Raw genomic sequence first — 16,241 nt, forward strand, 5'->3', positions numbered from 1 at the left:
CTAATCTTCAGCTGGATGTTATATAGTCACTAGCAGTCTGTTAACGAAAGAAAGGAATGTCTTAAAACTCAGAACGGCACCAGGCCCCTCACCCATAAGATGCATTTTGGGATAATATTGGCACCAAATGGTTCATCCTGGGCCATAAAATGATTAACTTGAATCTTGAAGAAGGGCAGATCACCATACAAATAGTTTCATTTACAAAAATTAGGGGAACAATATCTGAGTATAACATACTGATGTGTCAAGTAGGTTCTGAGCCAAGAGGCGGAACCGACTTGAAGACAGAGTTTGGGGGTAAGTGCATAGTACATTAGCATAGCTTAAGACAAACATTTCCATAAGAAAAAGGCATTGCTTAACTTCAGGTGAAACCAGGTGTCATTATGGCAACACCGTATTAAGAGAAACCTCTTTTTAAATTTGTATAGAGAAGGAAAAAATATCACTAGTTTGTTTCCTCCTGCCGCTTGAGATAAAAATGTCTGACACTTGCAGGCTATTTCCTCTGTTTGGGGACCCCTGGCCTTCCTGCCTGTTACCCTCTCAATACTATATAAATATCCTCCAGACTGCCTATTGGAATTTACCAAAGTGTTGTGTTTTTACCATGCTTCTATATACATTTTCATGCTGTACCCTCCTCTTATTACATGTTCCAGCCTATTTCATATTTCACCTTCAAGATTCACTTTATCTGTTATCTCTTCCAGAAATCTCCTCTGGATTTCCAGGATGAAACAGGTGACTGCACTACACTTGGTATATTGCTCCATTACACACGATGAATATCACAGTCACGCTACATAATATCAGTTGTTTCTCTCACCTAGTTCTTCCTTAAACTGGTAAATTCCTTTGAGGAAGATACTTTATAATTAATTTGTATGTTCCTATGGCAACCCACTCCAGTACTCTTGACTGAAAAATCCCATGGATGGAGGGGCCTGGTGGGCTACAGTCCACGGGGTCGTGAAGAGTTGGACATGACTGAGCAACTTCACTTTCTCTTTTCACTTTCACGCTTTGGAGAAGGAAATGGCAACCTACTCCAGTGTTCTTGCCTGGAGAATCCCAGGGACGGGGGAGCCTGGTGGGCTGCCGTCTATGGGGTCGCACAGAGTCGGACACGACTGAAGTAACATAGCTTAGCAGTGCCCAATATAGTGTCTGAAACATGGTAAGACCTCAGTAAATTAGTGATTAGTTAATTAAATAAATTCAACATGGGAGATAACAGTATGAATGAGTTTTTTAAAAAGTAAATAAAATAGTGAATAATACTTTACCATTTTATTAAAAAGTGAACAGGAGATTAAGGGTTTCTTAACACTTTGAAATGTTTGTGGGCCAAGCACGTTCTTCCAGAAAATATTCTTGGATAAATCTTTGATCTGAGTCAGTAGGTCATCTCTAATATTCTGTTTGGTTTGAAACACAAGTGATATGTCCTATCTATAACGTATTTCCTTGATCAAACGCAGGGTTTAAAAAGTCAGTCTCAGCACAGGAAAGAATATGGGGGACATGTCTTCATTGGTCCTGCTTGCTGTCCTGGTCCTCACTACTGTTTTTTTATGTTTTGTCACATTCCCCAGCTTCTTTAGAGTACCCACTATCTCTTCTGTTTGAAGTTCTTTAGAGACCTCCTGTTTACTCTTCATTCAGGGAAGATTTGAGCACCAAGCTTTTCACCTTTCTCTATATATAATTACTCCTGTAGTTGATTTTTTCAGCAGTTTTTTTTAACCTCAATTTTTTATTGATATATAACTGACATGCATTGTTAGTTTCAAATGTACAATATAATGATTTATGCATATATTATTAAGTGATCACCATGGTAAGTATAGTTAAGATCTATCACCACAAATAGTTAATAATTTTTTTTATTAACTATTAATTAGTGATGAGAACTTTAAAGATCTACTCTGTTAGCAACTTTCAAACGTACAACAGAATATTGTTAATTATAGTCACCATGGTGTACATTATATCTCCAGGACTTATTTTACAACTGGAAGTATTTACCTTTAGGGGCTTCCCTGATGGCTCAGGTGGTAAAGTATCCACCATGATTCCCATGCCTGGAGAATCCCCATGGACAGAGGAGCCTGGCAGGCTATACAGTCCATGAGGTTGCAAAGAGTCAGACATGACTGAGCCACTAGGCATGGCACACTTACCTTTAGACCTCCTTCACCCATTTTGCCCATGTCCTGCCTCTGCCAACCACCAATCTTCTCTGTGCATCTGTGAGTTTAAGTGTTTTATTTTCTAGATTCCACATATAACTGAGATCATATGCTATTTCTCTCTTTGTCTTACTTATTTCATTTAGCATAACGCCTTCAAGGTCCATCCATGTTGTTGCAGAGGCAGGATTTCCTTTATTTTTATTGCTAAATAATATACCATTGTGTATATATATACCACATATTCTTTATTTCTCCATGAATGGACAGTTTGGTTGTTTCCATGTTTTGGCTATTATAAATAATGCTGCTATGAACATGGATGTATAACCTTATTCTGTAGTTGATTTCCACAATTATGTAAGTAACACTTTCACCCATCCAATGTATTAGTTAGGATTAGTAACAGTAACCCAAAGTAACAGTGGGTTAAACAAGGTTAAAGTTGATTTCCTTCTCATATTAAAAAGTCTGGAGGAAGATAGTCCTGAAATGGTATAGCAGCTCCATAGCATCTCTTTCTGCTCCACTATCAGCATATGGCTCTGTCTTATGGTCCAAGATGGCTACTGGAGCTCCAGCCATTATATGAACATTCTACACAAAAGGAAAGAAAAATATAGTTTCCTTTTCTCTTAAGGCAACTTCCTAGGAGAACATTGCCTTCCACAGAACATTGCCACTTGGATCTCATTGGGAGTATTTAGTCACATATATCTAGCTACCAGAGAGGCTAGGAAATATGTCCTTATACAGAGAGGCAATGTGCCCAGGTAAAAATCAAGATTCTGATATTAAGGAGGAAGGGAGAATGAGTATAAGTGTTGAGGTAGATCTTTACCACCTGGCCTCTCAGTTCAATGACCTTCTCACCCCAATGATTTTATAATCTACCTATGTCATTATCATCAAGACCTTGATTTAAAGCATCTTACTCTCTGAAAACATCTCTTATCTTTCCAGCACACTCACTCCAGTACTCTGACTCCAACAGTTTTTTGACTCCCCTGTGTGCCCTCCATCAACCTCCTCTTTTTTGGGGGGCGGGGGCGGGGGGCGTTGTGCTGGATCTTTGTTGCTTTGTGTGGGGTTTTTTTGTCTCTAGTTGCTTCAGGGCAGGGGGTGGGCTACTCTTGGTTTCAGTGTGCAAGCCTCTCACTGTAATGGCTTCTTTTGTTGCAGAGCACAGGCTCTAGGCACGCAGGCTTCAGCAGGTGTGGCACATGGGCTCAGCTGCTCTGCGGCATGTGGGATATTCCCATACCAGGGGCTGAACCCATGTCCCCCGCATTAGCAGGCAGATTCTTAACCATTGGACCACCAGGGAAGCTCCATCAACCTGCTCTGTCTTCACTTCTTAACCCACCTGGTCTAAAACCCATGGTCCAACATTATATCTATACCCTACCATGCACTCTCGATTCCTTTGCCCTTTCCCCCATACTTGCTTGGGTATTACCTTTGTTATGTGTCTTCACTAAAACACTCAAATATGGCGAGAGAAAAATACCACCTGACATCTTAAATTCATGACTACTAAACCTTGCTTCTTTTTTCTCTAAGATAGAAGCAATCAGAAGATTTTCACATCTTTCCACTCAGTGCCTGAGGTTTGTAATGAGGGCTAGTTATATAGGCACCCTCTGCCTAGCATATATCAAAATTCCAGGCTCCCAAAAGGAAAGCAGGTGTTCAATATAAAACACATGGTTAGACTTCAGTGGTTAAGAATCCACTTGATAATGAAGGGGACATAGGTTCAATTCCTGGTCTGGGAAGATTCCACATGCCACGGGGCAACTAAACCCATGCACCATGACTACTGAGCCTGCACTCAAGAGCCCATGCTCTGCAACAAGAGAAGCCACCATAATGAGAAGCCCGTGCCCTGCAACTTGAGACTAGTCCCCGCCCACCATAACTAAAGAAAGCCTGGACATAGCAGTGAAGACCCAGCACAGTCAAAAATAAAAATAAATAAATATAAGATAATAGATTCCATAATTTACAGGAAATGGATAAATTCCTTTACAAGCATAATTAAAAAAAAAATAAACCACATGGTTATACAGTTTAGTCTCAGGGAGCTACTCTTATCAGGGTGGTAAGAACCCTCCCAAAATCCAAATTCTCAGGCACCAGACATGGGTTAAGGATGCAAGCTGGCCTTCCTGAGGATAAACAGTCTCAGGCCTGGAGTCATGCCCTCCTTGAGAGGGCAATACATACATAAGTTATTTGGAATTTTTCTGTACAGAAGATTTGTTCCCCATATTCTGGTTGGTTTTAATTCTTTATTTTGGGGGATATGGGAAGCACTATCATGGTTACAAGAGTCAGCTAACCCTTTCCTGCACATTGCCTTTTATTAGGAGCCTCCAATACTGGTCTCCAGACTCTTGCCTGGCCAGTGTTTCTCAAAATTTGGCTCTTGAGCCAGAAATATCAGCATCATCTGGAATGTGACAGAAATTCTCAAATCCCACCCCAGACTTACTGAATCAGAAATTTTAGTAAGTCCTCCTGATGAATGGTAAAGTTTAAGAACCACTGGTTTAGCCAGATAATGAGGAAGACCTGTACCTGCTCTTTCTGTCGGGCTTCAAACTGATCCTGAGGTCTCCACTATCTGCCAGAACCAATAGATGAAAGTGGGTTAGGATGGGAGTGGTGTGCAGTCAGGGTATATTCAAACTAGTATCTTCCCTTCCTTGTTGATTGTAAATAAACTTATTTTAAAGCTCTCTTCAGAGCATTCTTTTTCTCTATTTCCTTGGGGGCAAATTCTCTCATTTGAAGAGTCTTCTTACAAAAGATCATGGTAGTGGATGTCTGTGTTTTACTATTTGGATTGCTTTAGTAATTTTTTATGTTTTTTTGCGGGGGGGATTTCATTCTTTCATAAAAGTTGAAAAACTAAAACAAAGATTTCTTACATAACTTTTGCCCAAATTCCCTAAAGGCAAGACTTTACATACCAACAAAGGAACAAGAAAATTAACATTCATCTAACATTGTTAACTAAACCACTTATTCAACGGTCACCACTTTTCCCACCAATTTCCCTTTTTTGTTCCAGGATCCTATATTACATTTAGTAGTTATGTATCCTTAATCTCCTCTAATCTTTGTCAATTCTTCAATGTTTTGTTGTCTTTCAGGACCTTGACAATTTGAAAGACCTAAGTTCCATACTTTATTTCTGATTTATTTACTTTATACTTAATGTTGTTTTTCTATTGCAGGATCCCACTTTCTAAGTGGGATCATATGCCCTTTATTATTAGTCTGCTTTAGACTGTGACAGTCTCTTACATCCTCCTTGTTTTCGATGACTTGACAGTTTTGAGGGGTACTAGTTAAGTATTTTGTAGACTATCCCTTAATTTGTGATTGTCTGATATTTTCCCCTCATGATTAGGCTAGGGTTTTGCATTGTCAGGAGGAAAACTACAGAGGTGAAGTGCTATTCTCATCACATCATACCAAGGGTACTATTAATCATTTACCACTAATGATGTTAACCTGCTGAGCTTGTGTTTGTTAAGTTTCTCCACTGTAAAGTTATTCTTTTTTCCTTTTTTCCAAATTGTATTCTTTGGAAGGAAGTTACTAGGCTCTGCCCATACTTAAGGGTTGAAGAGTTATGATCCATGTCCTTGAGGGCAGAGTATCTACATAAATTTTTTATAATTCTTCTGTATGGGAAGAATCCTCTCCCATGTATTTGTTTATTTAATTATTTATATCAGTATGGATTCATGGATATTTATTTCACAACATGGGTTATAATCCAATACTACATTATTTATTCCATTGCTCAAATTATTCCAGTTTTAGCCATTTGGAGCTGTTGCACTGGTGCCTCTGACATACCGTCATTAGTTTTTTTAAAGCACATCTTCACTTTCTGGCACTACAAGATGCTCCAAACTCATCTTGTACATTCCCTGTCCCAGTTTTAGGAGCAGCCGTTTCGCTCAGGAGTCCTGGTTACTCTCACTAGAGAATGGTATTAGAAAGACAAAATTTGGTGCTAAGTGTGCTCATTGCTACTGGGGTATCATGGCTTCCAGGCCCTTCAGAGGACAGAGCTTGGAAATATGTGTATACTAACTCACGAATACACAATTATTTCTATACTTATCCATCTATTTCTACACTAAGCTAAATATGACTTCATACTAATGAGAGAGTTAAAGCTTATGCAGATTGACAGGGAGTCCAAGGCCCCTTGAGGAGGAGGCAAGCATTCTTTCAGATATTCTTTTGCCTTCGTCTCGTAGGACATTTCCCTTAGTTCAGTTCAGTTCAGTCACTCAGTCGTGTCCGACTCTTTGCAACCCCATGAATCGCAGCACGCCAGGCCTCCCTATCCATCACCATCTCCCGGAGTTCACTCAAACTCACGTCCATCGAGTCGGTGATGCCATCCAGCCATCTCATCCTCTGTCGTTCCCTTCTCCTCCTGCCCCCAATCCCTCCCAGCATCAGAGTCCTTTCCAATGAGTCAACTCTTTGCATGAGGTGGCCAAAGTATTGGAGTTTAAGCTTTAGCATCATTCCTTCCAAAGAAATCCCAGGGCTGATCTCCTTCAGAATGGACCGGTTGGATCTCCTTGCAGTCCAAGGGACTCTCAAGAGTCTTCTCCAACACCACAGTTCAAAGCATCAATTCTTCGGCGCTCAGCTTTCTTCACAGTCCAACTCTCGCATCCATTCATGACCACAGGAAAAACCATAGCCTTGACTAGATGGACCTTTGTTGGCAAAGTAATGTCTCTGCTTTTCAATATGCTATCTAGGTTGGTCATAACTTTTCTTCCAAGGCATAAGCGTCTTTTAATTTCATGGCTGCAGTCACCATCTGCAGTGATTTTGGAGCCCCCACAATAAAGTCTGACACTGTTTCCACTGTTTCCCCATCTATTTCCCATTAAGTAATGGGACCGGATGCCATGATCTTTGTTTTCTGAATGTTGAGCTTTAAGCCAACTTTTTCACTCTCCACTTTCACTTTCACAAGAGGCTTTTTAGTTCCTCTTCACTTTCTGCCACAAGGGTGGTATCATCTACATATTTGAGGTTATTGATATTTCTCCCAGCAATCTTGATTCCAGCTTGTGCTTCTTCCAGCCCCACGTTTCTCATAATGTACTCTGCATAGAAGTTAAATAAGCAGGGTGAAAATATACAGCCTTGACATACTCCTTTTCCTATTTGGAACCAGTCTATTGTTCCATGCCCAGTTCTAACTGTTGCTTCCTGCCGTGCATATAGGTTTCTGAAGAGGCAGGTCAGGTGGTCTGGTATTCCCATCTCTTTCAGAATTTTCCACAGTTTCTTGTGATCCACACAGTCAAAGGCTTTGGCATAGTCAATAAAGCAGAAATAGATGCTTTTCTGGAACTCTCTTGCTTTTTCCATGATCCAGCGGATGTTGACAATTTGATCTCTGGTTCCTCTGCCTTTTCTAAAACCAGCTTGAACATCAGGAAGTTCACGGTTCACATATTGCTGAAGCCTGGCTTGGAGAATTTTGAGCATTACTTTAATAGCGTGTGAGATGAGTACAATTGTGCGATAGTTTGAGCATTCTTTGGCATTGCCTTTCTTTGGGATTGGAATGCAAACTGACCTTGTCCAGTCCTGTGGCCACTGCTGAGTTTTCCAAATGTGCTGGCATATTGAGTGCAGCACTTTCACAGCATCATCTTTCAGGATTTGAAATAGCTCCACTGGAATTCTATCACCTCCACTAGCTTTGTTGGTAGTGATGCTTTCTAAGGCCCACTTGACTTCACATTCCAGATGTCTGGCTCTAGGTGAGTGATCACACCATCGTGATTATCTGGGTCGTGAAGATCTTTTCTGTACAGTTCTTCTGTGTATTCTTGACACCTCTTCTTAATATCTTCTGCTTCTGTTAGGTCCATACCATTTCTGTCCTTTATCGAGCCCATCTTTGCATGAAATGTTCCCTTGGTATCTCTAATTTTCTTGAAGAGATCTCTAGTCTTTCCCATTTTGTTGTTTTCCTCTATTTCTTTGCATATTACAATGATATATCTTAATCATGGGAATGCTTTTCTCAGGCTCTGAGTTAATTATAACATAATTATAATATAATTATAACTGTAATTATAACAATATATCTTGACTGGGATTTTGTTCTTTCTCAAGACTGGCACTACTGAAGCCCAGAGACATGTTGCCTGGAACATGTTACTCCTGGCTAATCTTTTGCTGATGTTGTCTCAAGAAGTATGTTGTGGGAGAAGGGTCCGGTAAAACTTTTACAGACTTGAAGTATTCTTTTTATCTATTCTCAGCAGCCAATTGAAAAGTATATAATGCTCAGCTCATACTAGCAAAGTGGATACTCTTCTACCTTCCTTCCAGTTCCTTATGCTGGAAGCTTTCCTTATCCTTTCACTTTAACAAAATCTCTGCTGCACAAAGCTGAGACTGTGTCTTTGGTCCCAGAGTGAAATCTTCTTCAAAGGCCATGAACCCGACACCAACCACCATAAGTGAAAGTGGAGTCACTCAGTGGTGTCTGACTCTTTGTGACCCCATGGACTGTAGCCTACCATGCTCCTCCGTCCATGGGATTTTCCAGGTAAGAGTACTGGATTGGGTTGCCATTTCCTTCTCCAACCACCTAAGCTATCACTAATGTCTTCAAGTCTAATCTAGGATTTAGTGATCCCATGCCTAATCCTCTTACTTTATATAGGAGAAAATTTACAACTAGAAAGATAAAGATACTTCCCCTAGTCAAACAACTTACAGTTAGCAGTCTACTTGCACCAAATCAATACTTACATGGTGATGCTGTATATGGTGATGCTGTATATATGCTGCTGTTGCTAAGTCACTTCAGTCGTGTACAACTCTGTGCGACCCCATAGATGGCAGCCCACCAGGCTCCCCTGTCCCTGGGATTCTCCAGGCAAGAACACTGGAGTGGATTGCCATTTCCTTCTCCAATGCATGAAAGTGAAAAGTGAAAGTGAAGTCACTCAGTCGTGTCTGACTCTTCACGACCCCATGGACTGCAGCCTACCAGGCTCCTCCGTCCATGGGATTTTCCAGGCAACAGTACTGGAGTAGGGTGCCATTGCCTTCTCCGGATGCTGTGTAAATGCTAGGTGCTAAATCAATGCATTTTAATTAAGATGCTAATTAAGATACTAATTCTTCCAATAATATAAGTCTATATTATATTTGGAGGACATTTTCAGTGAACATTTAAGTCATATGTGTCATTAGAGACATTTATGGGTTTATAAGGGTCAGATTACGAATCATATCTATTTGGGGTCATAGTGGTTTCTATGGAGATTTCAAGATTGTGAGTAGGTCCAGAGTAAGGTCCTTTAGCCAAGACCAGCAAGTACTAAGCTCCTTATAAAGGTTTGTTAAAATAACAGACTATACGTATCATTTCAGGAAATAACTGGCCAAGTAGTTAACCTGAACCTCTTTTGTACAATGATCATCTAGATGTTCCACCTACCCTCACAAGTGGTTTCGAGGATCACACGACACAATTCATATGGAAATCCTTTGAAGCCTGAAAGAATTATGATAATATGTGGGGAAAATTCTGGAGCCTTGAATTTGGTCCTTCTTCCTGCTGGTAGACAGAATATATGAACTTCACTACTGCTTCTCAGCCTGTATAAAATTATTACAAATAAAATAAAAAAGGACTGAATCCCCTGGCGGTCCAGTGGTTGGACTCAGTGCTCTCACTGCCATGGGCCCAGGTTCAATCGCTGGCCGGGGAACTAAGATCCAACAAAATGTGCAGTGTGGCCGAAATGAATAAAATAGAAATAAGAAGCCACAAAGACTCATTAGCCAAAGAAATCTTGAGAAAGAGGAACAAAACTGGAGGTATTACACTTTCTGATTTCAAATAATAATAGCCAAAACGGTATGGTACTGGCATAAAAAAAAGACACATGGACTAATGGAAGAGGATAGATAGCACAGAAATAAACACACATCTATACAGTCAACAAATCTTTGAGGAAGGCACCAAGAATGCAAAATGGGGAGAGTCTCTTTGGTAAGAGATTGGGAAAACTGAATATCCACGTGCAAAAGAATGAAACCGAATACCTATCTTATCTATCTGAAGATGGTGTCAGATCTCACAAGTTAAGGGCTCAGTCCTACAAGACTGTCCTACCCCCACTATAAAAACATGCACTTCAGACACCAACCACAAGTCCAGCCTGTCATCTGAGCTCCTGAGAGATGGGCTATAATAGATCAGTTTCCCAGACTTCCTACTCAGGTTTTATTAAATTTGCTAGAGTACCTCACAGAACTCTGGAAACCCATTTACTGTCTAGATTATTGGTTTATTATAAAAGTATATTACTCAGGAACCAGAAGGAAGAGATGCATAAGGCAAGGTATGGTGAAAGGACTCAGTTTCCAGGCCCTCTCCAAGTAAGCCACTCTTTGTGAATGTCCATGTATTCACCAGTCTGGAAGCTCTCCAAATCCCTGTCCTTTTGAGGTTTTTATGAAAGCCTCAGTACATAATTATGACTGACTAAAGCACTGGCCACTGTCTCAACCTCCAGCTCCCCACCCTTCCCCAGAGGTCAGGGGTATGGGACTCAAAGTTCAACCCTCTAAATAGTGTTTGGTTTTCCTGGCAACCAGCCCCATCCTTAGGTTCAATCCAAAAGTCACATCATTAACCTAACAAGAGACACCTTTAATGTTCTCATCACTTAGAAAATGCCAAGGATTTTGAGAGCTCTGTGCCAGAAATAGAGACAAATATCAAATACATGTTTCCTATTATAAATCATGACATCACCTGAATAGACCTGAATAGGCATTTCTCCAAAGAAAGTATACAAAGGCCAACAGATACATGAAAAGGCACTCAACACTGATAATCATCAGGGAAATGTAAATCAAAACTACAATGAAATATCATCACCTCATCTGTTAGAATGGCTATTATCAAAAAGAGACTAAGTGTTGGCAAGGACACAGAGGAAAGGGAATATTTGTATGCTGTTGGTGGGAATGTAAATTGCTACAGCCGCTATGGAAAACAGTATGGCGATTCCTCAAAAATTTAAAAACAGAACTACCATATGATCCAATAATCCTTCTTACATGTATATATCCAAAGGAAATGAAATCAGGATCTTGAAAATGTATTTGCACTCCCATGTTCACTGCAGTATTATTCCCAATAGCCAAGGCATGGAGACAACCTAAGTGTCTGTCTAAAGATGAATGGATAAAGAAGATGTAGCATACACACACACAATGGAATACTACTTAGCTATGAGAAAGAAGAAAATCCTGCCATGTCCAACATCATAGACAGAACTTGAGGGTATTATACTAAGTGAAATAAATCAGTCAGAGAACCACAAATACTGTATTGAATCACTTATACCTGGAATCTAAAAAAAAAAAAGTTAAACTCAGAGATATAGAGGGCAGAATGATGGTTGCCAGGGGTTGGGAGGTAGAGGAAATGGGAAGATGTTGGTCAAAAGGTATAAGCTTTCAGTTATAAGATGAATAAGAACAGCATGATGACTAAAGTTAATAATACTGTGTTGTATACTTGAAATTTGTTAAGAGAGTAAATCTTAAGCATTTTCCCACACAAACACACAAAAGTGTGAAGTGATAGGTATGAATTACCTTTATTGTGAGAATCATTTCACAGTACATACATAGATCAAATCATTACACTGCATACTTTAAGTATATATAATATAGTTATACCTCAATAAAATTGGAAAACATTAATATTGATGTTATTTATTTCTAAAAATAGTTTCCACAGTGGTTGAGTAGTCTCTTTTATGTATAAATTTGTATCTTTCCTCTTCCTAAAGCTGATTTTAAATAGACTTAAATTGTTTTTATTTTTATTGTGGCATAATGCTCATACAATAAATCACCCTTTATAGTATAGTTCTGTAAATTTCGGCAGATACATTACATTCAAGATACAGTAGTATTCTATAATATAAACTTATTCTATAACTCAAAGTTCCTCAGTCACATTTTTAAACCCCTCTTCCCACCTTCAGCTCCTAGAAAGTACTGATCTGTTTTCCGACCCTAAGTCTTGCTTTTTCCAGAATGTCATGTAAATAGACTCTGGCTTCTTTCACTTCCCATAATGCATTTGAAGTTTATCCATGATGTGTGTATCAAGAATTTAATCTCTTTCACTGCCGAGTTTGATCCCTAGGTCAGGAAGATCCCCTGGAGAAGAAAATGGCAACCCAATCCAGTATTCTTGCCTGGAAAATTCCATGGACAGAGGAGCCTGATGGGCTACAGTCCATGGAGTTGCAAAGAGTCAGACATGACTGAGCACATTCCATTTATGGCTATACCACATTTTGCTTATGGATTTACCAAGTGAAAGACACTTGTGTTGTTTCCATTTTGGGGTGAGTGTGAATAAAGCCACATATTGTACAAATAAATATTTATATACAGGGTTTTGTGTGAACCTGTCTTTATTTCATTTGAATAAATACCTAGGAGTGGTATTACTAAATTGCATGTTAGGTGTATGTTTAACTTTATAGAAAAAGATCAAATTGTTTTGGAAATGGAAATGACCAAGATGAGATGTCATACTCATTCCTGATCATAAATGGGGATGCAACCTGGGGAGCGGAGACAGTAAAGCTCCAGATGCAGAATCTAACCTGTCATCCAGTTCCATAAGATCAACAGATTTTCTCCCCAACCTCACTTCTCAGAGGAAGCAGGATACCTTTAGCAGCACACATAAAAGCATACTGTGCTATGAAGTCTCCCAAGCTCTCCTTTATTCTCCTCAGTTTATTAGGCAGAATGGCTTATCTGAGGAGAACAGTGGCAATGACATCTGAGATACAGCAATATCAAGAGAACCTCCATTAATTATTTTGCCTATTACCACCTTCTTTTCCTTCCCTCTAGAAGGAAAGATAGGACACTGGGGCAACAGTATTAAGTCTAAAGAGATAAAATTATACTAGTATTAGTTGAGAGGTCATGTTTCTTTATCTAGTCATTCCTGAGTAGAAGGAAAAAACAAATAGACATGAGACTGGGGATAAGAAGTTAATCCTTCCTACAGTGTGAAATTACTTTTGCCCTATGTCTAAAATATGCAATATGCAAAGTTGACTTTTATTATTAACTACTGACTGATTCATAAATGCTATTAGAGCAGAACGGTGACATGGATAATCCTCCAAACCAGATTTGTCTCACCTATGGTGATCTGATGCTTATAAAGAAATACAGACAAAGGACAAATTATTTGGCATGCAGAAACCACCCTGGGTTAGAAAGCTGAATAGTAAATAAATTAAGATTTAATATATTTGTCCTTCAAGGCCCTTACTTCAGAGTCCTATAGAAAGATTAAAAGGAACTCAGAATAAAAGGGAGGTGGGGAGCGGGAAGTGGGGGTGGTATAAGGTTATCCAAGTAGCAGGTAACTAGACTGTAAAGATTTTGGAGGGGTAAGCAAAAGGTTGAAGTAAAATATGTAACTTTTTCTTCCTGCAAACTGTCTTTGGTGAGGAGCCACAGAATAACTGAATTTCTTAGGGGCAGAGTAAAAACATAAGTGGAAGCAGTGGATTTGTTGGACTTAAGTGGATGGGTATTCAACTTAATATAAAAATGAACTTTTCAATTAAAAGGTTATGGGTATTCAACTTAATATAAAAATTGAACTTTTCAACCTTTCTGCTTATTCAGAAAGGGTGGCCTTGTGTGACTTGGGGTCCCCCATGACTGTCTGTATTTAAGACTAAGTGGAATTTCTGCATGGTTGCTGAGTTATATATATCTGACTCTTTGCAACCCTATGAACTATAGCCCACCAGGCTCCTCTATCCATGAGATTTTCCAGACAAGAATATTGGAGTAGGTTGCCATTTCCTCCTCCAGGGGGATCTTCCCAGCCCAGGGGTCTAACCTGAGTCTCCTGCTTTTCCTGCACTGGCAGGTGGATTCTTTACCACTGAGCCACCAGGTGGAATTATCCTGTTATAAATGTAGTAAGCAGAATTCATGTACCCTTCATTCTGCAAATTTTTATTAAAAGTTTACTCTGTACAGGTGCATGCAAGAATATGAAAAAGAATCAAACCTAGTTTTTCTCTCTGCCTATTGTCAGTGCAGTGGTTCTTATCCTTTAGGTGTATTCACATTCCCTTGGGGGATCTTGTTAAAATGCAGAATCTGCTTTTGAGACGGCAGAGGTGGGTTCAATTCCTGGGTCAGGAAGATCCCCTGGAGAAGGAAATGGCCACCCATTCCAGTATTCTTGCCTGGAAAATCCCATGGACAGAGGAGCCTGGTGGACTACAGTCCATGGGGTTGCAAAGAGTTGGACAGGGCTAAACATCCATGCACAGAGAGAGAACAGATGGGGCCTCTGATTCAGCATTTCTAACAAGCTCCCAGATGATGGCAATGCTGCTGGTCACTGTAACACACGCTGAGCGACAGGGGTTTCTAGTAGGTCATTAGACATGCATATAATCATAATACAGAGTAAGAATTAGTAAATAGCACAGATATCCCATTAATTATCAGTAGAAAGCTGAATTTATCCCAACCTAAGGGCTGTCATTGCCCTTTTCTGCCTTAAGTGTTCCTTCTGATGTTTCTGTTGCTTTCTTACTTGTATTTTCTTTCTTCTGAGGTTGCTCACGGCAAATACTGTTTCTTAGCCTAGAATAGCTTTCTCCTTCTAATTTTTACAATCTGTCAAGATTTGTCTAAATATTCCCTCTTCCCTGGGGCCCCACTCTGACTGCTAAGTACTCCCCATAACATCTAGTTTTAACCCCCAGCAATTACCATTATTTCCTTAGCTTTCAATTGCAAGTCCGTGTTCTTATTCCTTACAGGAACTCACCTCTCTGGCAAGCTTGACGAAAAGATGCTACAAAATGAAAACATTTGGCAAACCTGAGGCCAGGTGAGGAGGCCGAGAAGAAATCAACACAGTTCCTCCTGGTACAGCGCACCAGAGCCCAGGAAGGGACCCCAAGTATATTTTGGGAACCATCCCTTCCGCATGGCAGGTCTTTGGGCTCAACCAACCTCTTGATGAAAGTGAAAGAGGAGAGTGAAAAAGTTGGCTTAAAGCTCAACATTCAGAAAACAAAGATCAGGGCATCCGGTCCTATCAGTTCATGGCAAATAGATGGAGAAACAGTGGAAACAGTGGCAGACTTTATTTTGGGGGGTGCCCAAATCACTGCATGGTGACTGCAGCCATGAAATTAAAAGACGCTTACTCCTTGGAAGAAAAGTTATGACCAACCTAGACAGCACATTACAAAGCAGAGACATTACTTTGCCAACAAAGGTCCGTCTAGTCAAGGCTATGGTTTTTCCAGTAGTCATATATGGATGTGAGAGTTGGACTATAAAGAGAAGAAGAATTGATGCTTTTGAACTGTGGTGTTGGAGAAGACTCTTGAGAGTCCCCTGGACTGCAAGGAGATCCAACCAGTCCATTCTAAGGGAGATCAGTCCTGGGTGTTCATTAGAAGGACTGATGTTGAAGCTGAAACTTCAATACTTTGGCCACCTGATGGGAAGGGAAGAGCTGACTCATTTGAAAAGACCCTGATGCTGGGAAAGATTGAAGGTGAGAGGAGAAGGGGACGACAGAGGATGAGACGGTTGGATGGCATCACCGGCTCAATGGACATGAGTTTGAGTAAACTCCGGGAGTTGGTGATGGACAGGGAGGCCTGGCGTGCTGAAGTCCATGGGGTCGCAAAGAGTCGGACACGACCGAGCGACTGAACTGAACTGAACTAAACCTAAGATTCGGGCGCTGGCTTGCCAGGGAAGCGGTCCTTGGCCCCGCACTTCGCTGACTGTGGCACTGGCGCCCCCTCCTGGCGCTGGAGGCTGCGCGTGGCGGCCCACCACCGAGCAGGCGGTGGCTAGAGAGGCCGGCTGGCCCCGGGCGCCGTAGCGGCACGGCCGCAGGGAACGCTC

At 40.5% G+C, this 16,241-nt stretch overlaps 1 long non-coding RNA gene across 1 annotated transcript; it reads left to right on the forward strand.

Moving 5' to 3' along the window:
* Positions 1–8,142: 8,142 nt before the first annotated feature.
* LOC123334000 lies at positions 8,143–9,926 on the forward strand. Its single transcript, XR_006551699.1, has 2 exons — positions 8,143–8,820; positions 9,654–9,926. It is a non-coding gene; the product is annotated as an uncharacterized LOC123334000 (long non-coding RNA).
* Positions 9,927–16,241: the final 6,315 nt, after the last annotated feature.

The sequence above is a fragment of the Bubalus bubalis genome, chromosome 6, assembly GCF_019923935.1.
Source record: "Bubalus bubalis isolate 160015118507 breed Murrah chromosome 6, NDDB_SH_1, whole genome shotgun sequence".
Lineage (NCBI taxonomy): Eukaryota > Metazoa > Chordata > Mammalia > Artiodactyla > Bovidae > Bubalus > Bubalus bubalis.